Source organism: Garra rufa, chromosome 14 (genome assembly GCF_049309525.1).
Source record: "Garra rufa chromosome 14, GarRuf1.0, whole genome shotgun sequence".
NCBI lineage: Eukaryota > Metazoa > Chordata > Actinopteri > Cypriniformes > Cyprinidae > Garra > Garra rufa.
This window is the reverse complement of record NC_133374.1, coordinates 40,957,939-40,973,697: the sequence shown is the minus strand read 5'-3', so window position 1 is coordinate 40,973,697 and position 15,759 is coordinate 40,957,939. Positions and strand designations below refer to the sequence as shown.

Genomic DNA, 15,759 nt, shown 5'->3' with positions numbered 1-15,759 from the left:
CACTTTAATATCCTAATAGATTTTTTTGCATAAAAGAAAGGTTGATAATTTTGACCCATACAAAGTATTTTGACTACTACTACAAATATACCCATGCTACTTAAGACTGACAGTTCTGACTTGAAATGTCTGTTGAGTGGCTCTATAACTCTAATGCTCTGTGACGTTTTAAAATAACATACCAGCACTACACCTAAACCTATAGTATGACATAATAGTGGCGTAAAAACGCCATTTTGGCTTGTATTTTAATCTCTCATCTTTCAGCACTTTCATTTCGAGTCATGTTTTTCACAGGATTTGTACCCAAGGATTCTGCATCCTAAGTCCAATTCCATGCCGGCTAACTATCAAGCAAGATTGTTAAGCTTAGAAGGCGAAACATACAAAGCTTAATCATAACTGTGTACAAAAACGATTACAAGTGCTCACTGTTTTACTATCTCTATTGTTCATTTCTGTTGGAAACTGCAGTGGTATGTACTTATTGGTAAGTAATTTGCATCTTGCGAAAAAAGTTCCCACAGGTATGTTTTCAGGATGAGATCGGGTGGGATTTGTGTGTGTGTGTGCTAAATGTTCTTTGATTTCCTTTTTTGTTGTGTTTTGAACGGCTGATTTTGATGCCTCACACAGTATTTCACAACATTATGAAAAATGATGGATTATTGTCCAACAAGGCCAATTTCTTGAAGCCCCCACTTTTCTTATTTCTTCAATTTGTGGCGTAACATTCCACAACTGCAACTTAAACTGGGTCTTGATTGCGAAATATGAGGTCTGAAAAACGAGAAATACTTTTGCAAATATAAGAAATGAAGCAGTTGTGAGAAATACAGTCACAATTGCAAAGTATAATACTGAAAATGTGTATTCCCATAAATCCATCCGTGACTTCATTTTGTTTTTTAATTGTTGGAAACTTATCTATCGTCGCTGTCGGGCGGAATCCTCGTATCTCCAAAACCAATATTTTTCAGGAAATAAAAAAAACTGCATATTTTTTGAGTTATTAAACATTGTATCGTTTAAGTTGGTATTATACCTTATATTGCTATCATATACTGTTGTGTACCAACATTAACAAAACATTTCCCCATAATCATGTTTAAATGGAGATACGAGATTTATGCCTTGAAAGCAGGGAGATACGCGGTTACGCTGTCATTGATTAGAATGGAACGGACACAGACGTCGCTGTCAGCTGTGTTTATCAAAGTCTGCGGTCGCGTTGAGCCTTTTGACAAGAGATAAGGCTTTAAGAGCTATTCAAAGCTAATGATTGTGGTTACATACATATTCCTAAACTCTATTTTACACGTTTAAGAGCTATGAGTAATGCAATACCAAAATAAAACGTTAAACAGGCTAATAGGCGGAAATTAATCTGCACGCAAAATCGGCGGTCGCGTTGAGCCTTTTGACGAGAAAAGGCTTCAGTAGTTACAAAAATTAATAACTGTGGTAACATACATCTTCCTAAACTCTATTTTAAAGGTTTAAGAGCTATAAGTAATGAAATACAAAAAACGATGAGGTGACTAGGCTGTCTAATAGACAGAAATTATCCTAATCTGCATGCAAACTTACCTTCATGGCTCACAGGCTTCATTCTGCACGTAAGCATTACAGCTATCGATTTTTAACAAAACAGGCCTACTCAAATGTATCTAAACAAACTATTTTCACTCGTTATTGTTTAAAAAACAGACAAGAGTTATCCAAAGATAGGCTTACTTGGCGCCATTAGACAGCCCTTTTTCTCCCATAAATAAAAACTTGCTACTATTTTACATGCACAGTGCCAAGAGAGGCATAGTCTAGAAGTAGGCCAAACAGCTGAACAGTAAAATAATAATAAAAATAAAAGCGAAGTCAATAAATAATGATAAAAACAATAATTTAATGGTGGTATCCAAACCATTCAATTTAATTCAAGTATTATATCAGATACATTTAAAAACTTCAATGCACATGTATAAGTCTATTAATAAGCCTAGTAAAAAGTAGATATTACATAAATACATAAATAATAAATATTATTGATATCTGATATCAAAACTATAAAAATATCTGATATCTTAACTGATATCATAGTTTAACAGATTAACAGTCAATATGACGGCAATGTAACAACACGCACATAGCCTCACAGATGCATGCACGCAGACAAGGCTTGCTTTACTAAGCCCATTACTGAGTGTATTTGTGTTTATGAGTAGGGTGAGCCCTTGTCTGTGTGCCTGTATCTGTGCTCTGTGTGTGTTGTTACATTGACTGTGTTAAGGGATAGTTCACTTCAAAATGAAAATTCTGTCATATATTCACCCTCAAGTTGTTTTCAAGAGTTTCTTTCTTCTGCTGAACACAAAGGAAGATATTTAGAATAATGAAAAAAAAATACTATGAAAGTCAGTGGGTCCAGTTAACTGGTTACTGACATTCTTCAAAATATCTTCCTTTGTGTTCAGCAGAAGAAAGAAAATCACCAAGTTTATTATCAAGTTTCTAAGCTAATGAAGCAAATTGTTGTAAAAGCTGTGAAAATCCTTTGGGATGACTTCCTTCAGGTCTTGGAGGTGTTTGAATTTCAGCTCTTTGATCTTCAGGCGGTCTAAATAGAGTGGGGTGACTGTATGGCTGTCTGAGGTGGAGTTTCGGAGTTGGTGACTTGGATGTGGATGCCAGTCATCAGAGTGGTTGATTTTGAAGTCCATCATTCCATTGTTGTTGTACCTAATAGCACAAAATATAACACAACATCATAATCACTGTAAGATTTCATAAAATAATTTGCAACATCATAATGTCATGCATAAGATTTACATTGGTAATTACCTGATGGCTCTGATATCGTGGACAGTTGGGTCACCATCTGACAGAGTTCCTTTAAGGACACAAACATGGTTGCAAAAAAAAAAAAAAATGAATAAAGGTCAAATGATCATTTCCCTAAGTTATACGGCATGTTTACGTATGATAACGAGGCAAGAAGCCAGCTAGCTTGCTTAAAGTCATGTCACCTTTATTTATATAACGTTAGCGCTTTTACAATACAGATTGTGATGAACATGATGACAAAGGCAACTAGGTTACTTGTTTAACATGACGGCGTGCCTTAACATTGTAAACTACAATCCTGACATAGTAAGTTACATTAAATTATGTTGTTCCTCAGACGAGCGGCAGAACTAGCGGGGGGTTGCGATTTTTTTCTTTCTTTAAAGCCCCACGAAAATCAGGTTAGCTATCTCACCAAACATGACGACAAAACCAATGCATAGTGACTAAGTAAGTCAACGGCAGGCATTTTGTGTGCATTAAATTCATTATTCTCGTCAGAAACAAAACCATGTAAGATTTCAATCAACAAGATAGCTAACGTTACCGTCCAATGGTAGACCTAGCTGAAAGAAAAATCTAGCATCCTCAGAAACGATGCATTACACCTTAGCACTACCATTGCTTCAAGATCGAGATAAAACTGTTATATATAATATAATTTACCTCAAACATTTACCTCAGAGGACGTTGCTCGACGAGGATTTCAGGAGACGTTCAATCTTGAGGGCTGAGGAGACAAAATGCTGCGAAGTTTCTGCCGCCCACGAAGTGAAGAAGAGGTGGAGTTACGAGGATTCTCAGACAGTTGAAGTGTCCAATGGAGTTAAGAGTTTTGCTCTCAAGCTATTTTCAACACCTTAGATTGGTTAATAATTTGTAAAAATAACAGACCCACGTGGGGACAGACCAATAGCATCGATTTGTGAAAAAATATGAAATTAACTAAATTTGGACATACGAGGTTTCCGCCCGACAGCGACGCTATGCATAATTAAACTAGTTTATTCATAGAGCATAGCAGGCTGAGATCTGAGCTTAATGTATGGCAATTACTGAAAGTAAATTTATAATGCAAAATTGTGGTACACAAAGGAAGTGGGTGACCTCAGGTGCTCTCTGAGAGCCACCAAGAGATGCACACAAACATTAATATGTCGAGACCCCACAGCAAGACAATGTCATGGCACCAGCCTCCCAAAAACCACACACACACACACACACACACACACACACACACACACACTATAGTCACAAAGAAGTCTATCAAACTAGGCATGACAGTCCGTCACATTCAATGACCATATCAGTACTGCTTTTTTATTATTTTTTTAGCATGCCCCGGATATGACACCGTTGTCACCCTCAATCTTTACTTCACCTTCAACTCTAAGGACAGTCAATGTAAAATCCCTCCAGCACTGAAACACACATCCAAGCACCAGGTCACCAGTGTCACTTGATATAACATGTTCAAAACAACAATCATTTCAGCATTTCTGCAAGCAATCAGTAAATAAACATATACAACATATACAAAAAAAAAAAAAGTCTTGGGATTAAAATGTAATTCTATTTGGATATTCAGATTTATATATATTATATATACGCAAATATAGACAATCTTTTGTAAAATTTTAAAAATTAAAATTTTTGTAAAATTCAAGTGGTGTAACCATCAGGTAAACAGTAAAAACGTTTGTGAATTTACACATCTTAACTGCTATTTTTAACTTTTTAAATATATATTTAGGGTAAAAATATATTTTAAATCATAAATTCACATATGTTATGCCTTGTTTATGTTTTAGACATATGGCATTTAGCAAATTTAACTAAACTTTCATTGTCATAAAAAAATATACTGTATATTATGATATTTTAAAAGACTTGTTGACCTTGACACACAGTCACAAGGGTGTGCAGAGGTCTTCTATGATATCATTTCCAGTTATGCTTTTTGTTCTACTGCATCACGTGACTTTGTTCGTCACTTCACATGACTGATTTAGTGAACAAAATGTGTTGAATATAATTTTAACCAAATATACACTTTTATGCCATTCAGTAAGTGTTTTTTTATTATTTGTTCTTCTCTTTTTGAATTTGTTCTTCTAATAAGTCTTTTCTTCATTAAGCACAAAATAACTAACTAAATAAAAAATAGGAAATATAGATTTAGAAATATCTAAAAATGCTGGCATCCCTACTACGGCTTTGAAATTGAGCGTTATCATTATTTCAGCCATGTTACCTAAATCATACAAGTGAAAAATCAATAAGTGCTTAAATCTCCTAATGATAGCTTTGTGTCTTTGTTAAAAGAGATGAACTAATGTGAAATATAGGCAATGTGTTGCTCCACTGGCTGGAAAATGCTGGCGGGGAGGTGGGGGTGGTTATAGGCTGCTTGACTGAGCTGTGCTGAACAAAGGCCCTATGGTATCTCCTTCAGAATGGCTGCTACAAAAGACCTCTGTTCTCCAGGTTCAGTGGGCATTTCCTGCCCTTGTGTGCTAGTTGGGTGTTTAATTTCATTGTTTCTATCACACACAACAGCCACCATTTTCCAAAACCCAACCTGGCCCTTCTTTCTCGCTCACTTTGCGAACCGGATTAGGAAAGAAACGTCGAGAGAAAGACCTCCCACTAGCTCTCTGAGCTCTTCTCGACTGATGCTCTTGCAGCGATCTGTCAGGCAGACACAGCATCCTTCCACTCGGGCTGAAAAGGTTTAATTTAGTGTCAGCTCCGACACCGAAGCTCATTTGCCTGAACGCACCTCAGCAGGCTTGAGAAAAGAGTTTAATCTCTTCTACAGTCTTGTTTCGCTCTTTTTAACCAGCACAGAGATGCTTCTGACAAATGTGTGAAAACCACATCAGACGTGGGTCTGCCTACTAGGAAGTGCAGATACAGTACTGCTGTGTGCATTTAGTCATGATTTGCCTTTGCAAAAGTTCCTGAAATGATACTAAGGTTGTTAAGGTGGTTGCTAGGTTTGTTATTTACTGGAGTTTTTTTTTTTTTTTTTTTTAATGGCTGATGCCAACACAGGTATCTAGTATGTAAGTAAATTCAGAGAAATGTAAACTCGTAAAAATAAAGGTTCCAAAAGGGTAATTTTGCAGTGATGCCATAGAAGAACCATTTCTATAAATCTTACGAAACTTTTCTGCATTCGAAAGGTTCCATGGATGTTCAAGGTTCTTCATGGAGCCATCGATGCCAATAAAGAACCTTTATTTTTATGAGCAATTGGGTGTTATAAAGTCAGATCTGCAAAATGTAAACTCGCAATTTTAAGAAAAAAGTCACAATCTGTCAGTTTGTCTCGCATTTCGGACTTTTTAACTCACATCTGCAAGTTTACAGCACACAATTCTGACTTAATTTCTCAGAATTGCAAGTTTATGTATCTCACAATTAAGCAATAAGGTACGAGAGGCCGTGCTGTATCGTGAATAAATCACGGCTGAAGGGCGTTGTTAGGCAACCCCTTCAGCCGTGATTTATTCACGATACAGCACGGCCTCTCGCACCTTATTGCTTTTATAAAACGGTTACCACACAATAAAAATATTAAAATCAAAAATATATATTAATGTATATATATTAAGTTGTACGTTTTCATAAAATAAAATCATTAACTGCCTTCCGCTGTAAAAAGTAGTCCCTAACTGCTGCAGCTGTGTTTACGTTGCTAAGGGTGGTTGCTAAGGGGGTTCAATGATACACAAAACCGTTGAGTGAAGCGGTCATAGCAGTGCCGTATCATGAATACGACACAGCTGCTGACCAATCAGAATTGAGGAATGGAACTAACCGTTTTATAATTCTGACTATATAACTCGCAATTGCAAGTTTATATATCACAATTGTGAGACCTCCTTTTTTTTGGATAAAAAGTCACAATAACTTTATTTATATATTTTTTTTATATTCAGCTTTTTATATTTTATTTAGCTGATTTGCATTGGTTGTCTATTAAGTACTATTTGTATTTCCCAATTCTGTTGTTACATCTCGCAATTAAGAGAAATGTACACTCTTAAAAATAAAGGTTCCAAAAGGGTGTTTTGGAATTGTTTTCCGTGAAAAGACATTTTTTCAATGTGTTCTTTATTTTTTTAAGCTATCTTTTAAAAATAAAGCTGAAATTTCTAAAGTTGCGTTTGCTATTTTTGACATTTCTTTAGTCTTTCTATTACATTTCTATTAATAACTATTATTACTAATGCAGTAAATTGTTTCCTGCTTCACAATTTTTTATTTTCAATTTGAGCCATATTATATGTCTAAAAGCGACTTTATAAATACAATGTATTATACAATTAGCGTTATTATCGTCTTTAAATTTTCTGAAATTTAACACAAAATTCACTTTGATGCTGACAATTTCAAATTGGCCAAACATCAGATATTAACAGTATAAAATAAATCGGTCCATCACTCTTTATGGACCCTAAAACATTAATATAAGTTTATTGAATTTTTTATATCATCCAATAGACAAAAATCAAGCAAAATAATGTTAAGCTGCCTAAATGAAGGTATCAATCATGTCTTGAGCACAAAGTCTAATATTAACACTCTCAGGAAAACAATATAAAAACTGGGGTGGTATACTTTAGGTACAAATATATACATTTAAGGTATTAAAATGCACCCTTTAGGGGTAAATAAAGTACAAAGGTGCACCTAATGAAAGGGCACAATCCCAGTGACAGCTTAAATATTTTTTTTTTTCCTCAGAGTGAAGGGTCTGTCCGAATCCCCAACCCTAAATATGAGTAATATTAGTACTGACGCTTGGCTTGGCTTCTGGTAACCGAGCCGTGTGCAGAGGAGCCGAGATGGGAGACAGGAGAAGAAAGAATCTGCTAGATGAGGCAGTCTGGGTGTGTAGGAGGGGAAATGAAAATCATATTTTAAGCTGCACCCTGATAGGAAGTATAACAGATTACTCTACTGAAGCTCAAAGCCTCGGCTCATGCCATGCCAGCAGAGGTCAGTCTGTTAAGCTGCGGGAACAGCTGGGTTCAGTCTTTCAATAGTGAGAATTTGATGATAAACCAAATCTACTGCTGACCAGGCTCTAAGTTGCACCGCAGAGCTGTAAATTACTAGCACAGAAGAGGTGCAGTTATTTGTCCCAGATCTTTAGCCCTGAAACACAGTGGCCTTAAAAAGTGGAAACCTGAGTCACACTTGTTTTCTATTGTTTATGGGAGACACGATTTTCATTCAGAAATTGTACATTTCACAAATAATGAAAAGGAGATGGCATGTAACACACTGAATTAAATGTGATATGTTTTATACACTGCTGTTTAAAAAACTGATTTCAGTAAGACTTTATCAGTAATGTTTTCTTTAAATAAGTCTCTTATGCTCATCAAGGCTGCATTTACTTGTTAAAAAATACAGAAAAAAAAAACAGTGATATTGCAAAATGTTCTTACAATGTAAAATAATGGTTTCTTTTTTAATATACTTTAAAATATAATTTATTCCTATGATGCAAAGCTGAATTTTCATTAGCCATAACTCCAGTCTTAAGTGTCAGAAATCATTCTAATATGCTGCCAAATATTTTTTTCAGGACACTTTCATTAATAAAAAGTTAAAAAGAACAGCATTTATTAAAATATAAATATTTTAATTTAATTCTCTGCTATCTCTTTAAATTAATTTAACATATCCTTGCTGAATAAAGTATTTATTTCTTTCAAAAAAAGAAAGAATAAAAATTTACTGATCACAAACTTTTGAACAGAAGTGTACATTGTTAGAAAATATTTCTATCTTAAATAAATGCTGTTCTTTTTAACATTTTATTTATCAAAGAATCCTGAAAAAGTATCACAGGTTCCAAAATAATTTTTAAGCTTTTAACTGTTTCCAACATTAATAATAAATCAGCATATTAGAACGATTTCTGAAGGATCAAGTGACACTGAAGACTGGAGTAATGATACTGAAAATTTAGCATTGCATCACAGGAATAAATTATTTTTTTTAAAGCATATTAAAATAGAAAGCCACGATTTCAAATTGCAATAATATTTCTGTATTTTTATCAAATAAACACAGCCTTGATGAGCAGAAAATACTTAAAAAATAATAATTAAAAATCGTCTTATCCCAAACTTTTGAATGGCAGTGTATATATACATACACACAGTGATTTATTCAAAACCTGCAATGACTGTGTAAAGAAGAAAAAAAACAGCTACTTGATGAAAAAGTGGTATTGGGGCAAAAGCTGCCAAGTGGCCAGTCCAGCTTCCTCTTTTACCCATAAATGGTCATTTCCAGTTATGCACCTTCTTAGTAAAATGTCAAAGCCCACAGTCAGCCCCCCAGTCCCTTGCCACAGGAAACGGCCTATAAGCAGGGAACAAGTTGCCTTCCTGTTTTCAAAGACAACTCCTGTGGCATGCCGAGCTGTTTCCTGCTCTCCCTCTCTCTCTCTCTCTCCATCTCAACATCTGGCTCTCCCTCTACAGCGCAGCTGCCTCATGTGGCTCAGATAAGCCATGCTATTGACCACTAAATGATTTCAGGCATATAGCTTGGCCCAGCAGGATTTGTGTGGGGAAAATCCTGATTGAGTTTTTTTCTGTTGTGCTGATCCAGGACCAGCTTCCCCCATGTGAATGCAGTCAAAAACCACTAGAAAAAAAATGATGCATAGCTGATCTCAAACGAGCCACAAAGGCTGTACAAAGTGCAGGACAAAAGATGCACTTCACTAAATCTCATTAAGCAAACCTGCCTTTGTAATATGCATAATGTGCATTAACATACATGTATGTATGTATGTATGTATATATATATATATATATATATATATATATATTCTGCTCATCATTAATTAAAAAAGAAGAAGAGGAGGAAAAAGAAAAAGAAAGAAAGAAAGAAAGAAAGAAAGAAAGAAAGAAAGAAAGAAAGAAAGAAAGAAAGAAAGAAAGAAAGAAAGAAAGAAAGAATTGCATGATTTCCTAAAAATCATGTGACACTGAAGACTGGGTTAAAGGCTGCTGAAAATTCAGCTTTGCAATTATAGATAAAGTTAAATATATTAAAAATTTAAATAAAATTATTTCTAAATATTACTGTATTGACTGTATTTTTGACATCAAATAATGCAGCCTTGGTGAACATTATATGTATAGTCATAAGTAGCACAGGTATACTGTAATATACTGTATGGGTCAAAATATATATAAAATATAATTTTTTCGTTTAGGCCAAAAATTCTTAGAATATTAATTAAGGATCATGTTCCATGAATATATTTTGTAAATTTCCTACCATAAATATATCCAAACTTAATTTTTGATTAGTAATATGCATTGCTAAGAACTTCATTTGGAAAACCTTTAAGCTAATTTTCTCAATATTTAGATTTTTTTGCACCCTCAGATTCCAGGTTTTCAAATAGTTGTGTATGTATGTGTATAACACAAAATCACATGGCTAAAATGTTCCAATAATGTATAACAAACACAAAATTTAAAAAATAAATAGATAAATAAAATTTTCTCCTAAACCTTTCTTTGAAACAAATTACACTTGGTTTGATATTTGTAATCTAAGCATCACAATACTTATATATTTGTGTTTTTCCTATTATTTCAGTGTCATACATTTCAACTTTAAAAAGAAAGATTTGTTTTATAAAGGCAGAAAAACAATCATCTTAAATAAAATAAATGCAATCATTTAAAAATCCAAATAGTTACTATTTCAAATAGTTCCGGAAGCTTGTAATCAAAATGTGTGGGTAAATATTTGAACTTTGGATCTGTTGTATTATGATTCAGCTCAAAGTGCCTGAAGTTCCCATAATGCATCCCTGAACGCTTCTTTCAAATCAGTATGCAGTTAATCTCCCGTGGGAACATGGGACGCAGGGGTTAATTCTAGGCTCAGACACTATTGTTTATGTCTCCAAATCGAACAAGATCACTTGTTCAACAAAACATCTTTTCATAACCGACAGGAGAACGACAGACAAGTTTGTGCATTGAATGCGTAAAGCCTGGAAATTGAGAAATAGTACAAGCTATTTTTGGAACGCACTCCTCTCCTGAGTCACCTCGTGCGGATCTCAGCCATAAAACCCTCTCCTGAGCTTTTCTTGCTTTCACGACTAAAAAATGCTTACTGTCATAATGCTGAAGTTTACATGAACTCAGCTCACTGTACGGTCTGGCTTCGCTCCCAACTATTTCAAACAACATTCAAGCAGTTGACTGACTTTAGGACCGCACAACAAATCCTTCAGTGCACCGCATATGGGCTAAGAACCCCAACAAAGGAGCACATTATGAGATGATTTCACAATGCGCAGAGAGAGGGAACGCAGTAGGAACTGAACTCCACTCAACTCCCACACACTTCTGACATTCCGACTAAGGCCTGTAGACCAATATTGGCAGCCGCACGCACAAACCCAGGCTGAGGTCCGCAGCCAAGAACATGGGAAAATAGAGGCACGCATACAAAACAAGTTCTAACCTCACCATCTATCAACAAGCGGCCATTTACTGAGCTGCGCTCGGAGTGATAGTGCGCTCGGAGTGATTCAGTGGTTGTGACCCGCCATTGTTGTGGCTAGCAAATTGTTGGGTTTCTGGTGCTGTCACACAGCCAAAACCTCTTTCTTTTGACAGCAAGTGTGAGAATTTAGCACAGGACGGATTGGATGACACCAAAAAATATAGGGCTTTATGCATCCTAAGCTCCATGTGTTTACAATTGAAACTTGTGCAAATGTTCACACAATTCAAAGAGGATAAATCTCTTAAAAAGTACTGTTGTTGTTTAAAATATTCTTGATATTTACACTAGGGCTGCAACAACTAATAGATAAAAGTGATTATTATCGATAATGAAAATCATCGACAACGATTCTCATTATGGATTAATCGGGTCTGCCTACAGTGCATGTGCAACTTCAGAGTGTCATGTCAAATTACAGCACTGAATGACGCATTTCTATGGACAAAATGCATCTAAAAATAGTAGGGGAAACAGAATGAGATGCTGCAGGAGAGTTACGTGATCCAAGCGGCCCAAAACAGGAGAATTCTGTATTTTAAACTTAAGCTATTAGCGTAAAAAGCAACCTGTGAGACACTTTGACAGATTCGTTTGCATCCTCAGCACGAAAACTTTCAGTTTACGGTCATATCCTTATCTGTAAATGTCACAAATTCACACAAGCATTTCCATTTTTGCATAAAAGTCCATTCTGACAGTTCGTGTTAAGGTTAAATGTTTGCTGAATGAGCGTGTCGGACACAAAAAGGGAGACAATTAATACTCAGCGCAAAAACATTGTGCTGAAATATCTGTCGTTGAATGTTAAATTTAGGTTTAAAAGACAACATCTAGTGCACATATGTATGGAGAGTAGGAACTGTAAAGGGATAACAGCGTGTAATTATCTGATATATAAATATCAGACGCTTCATAGCCGCCTTTTATATAAAGTTATGACAGTAAACGTGACTTCAAGCAAAGCGAATGCGTGTTCCCGCAGAACATTCTTCTCACCTGTTGGTTAGCACTGAGTTTGTTTTTATTTGTCTTTCTTATCTGTATTAGACTATTCTTTTCCATTTTAATGTAGAGATTTATATTTTGTTCACTTTACACAGTGCTTAACAAATTGAATAAAACACATTTTTGTAAGGTGTTTAACAAATTATGTAAGGTTTGTGCCACTGCTGTTCCAAACTAACAGTATTGGTGATTACCAAAACCATTTTTTAGCTTTCTGCATTGGTTATTGCTTTTTAGTAACAGTAGGCTATTTCTAATGCTGTAATTATTGCAGGGTTTCTATGAATAGTCAAGTGCTTTTTAGTGTTTTTCTATGAGATATTTGTCTTTTCTCTTTATTACGACCGGTGGTCTAATAAATTAAGCACTGTTTTCATAATATTCAGTTGACACGTTTGTGTGAATGACATTGGGCAGGATGTGGAATATTGTGATTTTTGTAAAAAAAAAAAAAAAAAAAAAGGGATTTAAGCCAATTAATCGATTAATCGAAAAAATAATCGACCAACTAATCGATTATCAAAATAATCGTTAGTTGCAGCAATAATTTACACAAGGTTAGTTTGCAATAAAACTGAAAACCAATTCCCTAGTTTAAAATATGAATTATTTTCCACCTTTCTGAAATGCGATTATTTGAAATCGGGAGAATAGTGTCATAATTTAAAGAAAGAAAGAAAGAAAGAAAGAAAGAAAGAAAGAAAGAAAGAAAGAAAGAAAGAAAGAAAGAAAGAAAGAAAGAAAGAAAGAAAGAAAGAAAGAATTGCATGATTTCCTAAAAATCATGTTACACTGAAGACTGGGTTAAAGGCTGCTGAAAATTCAGCTTTGCAATTATAGATAAAGTCAAATATATTAAAAATTTAAATAAAATTATTTCTAAAAAAAAAAAAAAAAAAAGGGATTTAAGCCAATTAATCGATTAATCGAAAAAATAATCGTTGGTTGCAGCAATAATTTACACAAGGTTAGTTTGCAATAAAACTGAAAACCAATTCCCCAGTTTAAAATATGAATTATTTTCCACCTTTCTGAAATGCGATTATTTGAAATCGGGAGAATAGTGTCATAATTTCCCCTCATAACTTCCTCTTAACATGCGACACCATCATATGTATTAAGATAAAACTCGGACATTGTTCTGTCAGTGGATGTAAACGTAAAGACGCTGCACAGCCCTCCAACAGATGTAAAGGAGGGCATGAATATGGTGTCGTGAGGTTATCCAATTACAGTAACGGCAATTTGATTTTGATTTTCTGCAAGAGGTAATTCCCTCCTAAAACTGAGCATTTTTCATAGAGAATGAATATTATCATTTTTACAAATCTTGGATATTCTTTGGTGGAAACAAAGCTCAAGAAACAATCTGAAAATGCATTCCATGACCCCTTTTAAAAATACTGCTCCTCTTGAAAACTATCAATGTTGTAAGCTTGTCTTTATTAATGTGTGGTAAATTTTATGCACTTGGCATTTGCTTCTGGCCAAGTAATTTAAATAGTATTCAAGGCACACATTTTATGAGTTCACACCATGCATTCCCTGGGAACTGCACCCACAACCTTGATGTTGTTAACCAGATTCTCTAGAGTTTGAATCTCTTTTGAATTACCTTCTAAACAATGTGGCTTAACTGTACTTTAACAACTTGACACTGTAATTACATATCGTGTAACTTTCTCTCTTGAGTGTACTTTTGAAGAACGCACATTACAAAAATAATAATCTTTAAAAGAATATGCTTGTTTGTAAAATGAATGCAATGTTTACACATTTAAATGTGTGTTATTAACAAAAAATGTTCAAAAACTATACTAACCCTTAACTGCATACCTCGGGTCTTTAGCGACCCGGGGCTTCATTCACTACCCTCTACCTCCTTCATTTTTTCAAGTTTGACATCAACTTTCTTAGTATTACTCAATCTATTCATTATAAACAATACAACAAGAAAAAAAAAAAAAAAAAATTATATATATTATATATATATGATAAATTTTTTGTAAAAAGTGTATAGGGTCGCTAGAGACCCGAGGTGTTTAATAGTGTAAGTATATTTTTAGTGTGCAAAAATATGTAAATATCTGATGACTAAATACATGCAATTTCTTTATTCCTCGAGGTGGCACTGTTTGATAGACAATAATGACATGATGTTTCACTCAAAACTATGGCAGGCATAAAACAAAAGAATATCATCCGAAAAATTAAACTGGTTTGAATGGCTTTACTGCACAGCAATTACCGTATGCAATAAAATATAAATGTCACTGTTATTTGATGGTGGATGTGGTGAATTAGCTGCCAGCAATCAAAATATTGACTTTGAAGTCATTTGAAAACAATAGTTTTGAGAATATGTTTGAGATCGCGAATATGAGCCAGATGCTGAATGTACCGTGGAAGCGTGTTCCGAGGATAAAAAAAAAAGGAGAAAATAGGAGGTAACGAAATATGCTTTATTTTATTCTTCTGTAATTATTCTTAAAATATCAAGAGAGTTTTTTGCTATTGCATAAGCTAGAGATCCATCCGTGCTGGATATATAGGTCCGGGTCACTAAAGGCCCGAATATGTAATAATGATTGGCGGAAACATTCATGCAATTAGGGGTTAAATTGGGTACTGCAGTCCAAATTCAAAATATTGTTTCTCCTCCACAGAACTTAAAGGAGTAGTTCACTTTCAGAACTAAAATTTACAGATAATGAACTTACCCCCATTTCATTCAAGATATTTATGTCCTTCTTTCTTTAGTTGTAAAGAAATTATGTATTTTGAGGAAACATTTCAGGATTTCTCTTCATATAATGGACTTCTATGGTGCCCCCGATTTTGAACTTCAAAAGTGCAGTTTAAATGCAGCTTCAAAGGGCTCTAAATGATCCTAGCCGAGGAAGAAGGGTCTTATCTAGCCAAATGCTCTAGTACAGTTTAATACACTTAGGGTATGTCTAAAAACTCCCATCTCATTTTATCATCCAACTTCAAAATCATACGTCGCTGCAGAAGTACCGACCCAGTGTTAACAAAGTGAACATGCAAAGGAGGTCAAACACCCTTTACGTAAAAATGTAAAACAGCGACGTGGGACGATTTTGAAGTTGGAGGAGAAAATGAGATGGGAGTTTTTCGATGTACCCTAACTGTCTTGAACTGGAATACACAGAGTTCATGCAGAGCTAGACAAGATGAGTGTTTGAGGTTAAAAAGTATATAAATTGTAAATTTTTTAGAAAATAACCGATCGTTTCACTAAATCAGACCCCTTTTCCTTGGATGGTATCAATTAGAGCTATTTAAAGCTGCATTTAAACAGCATTTTGGAAGTTCAAA

The 15,759-nt window shown here is 34.7% G+C and overlaps 1 protein-coding gene and 1 long non-coding RNA gene across 2 annotated transcripts in view; both read right to left on the bottom strand.

Moving 5' to 3' along the window:
- maml2 (mastermind like transcriptional coactivator 2) overlaps positions 1–15,759 on the bottom strand; it is a 100,414-nt gene that overhangs the window by 50,029 nt on the left and 34,626 nt on the right. The window lies entirely within an intron of this gene.
- On the bottom strand, positions 2,652–3,626 carry LOC141284720 (uncharacterized). The gene is made up of 3 exons (XR_012338478.1): positions 3,521–3,626; positions 2,839–2,887; positions 2,652–2,736 (listed from the first exon to the last, which is right to left on the bottom strand). It is a non-coding gene; the product is annotated as an uncharacterized lncRNA (long non-coding RNA).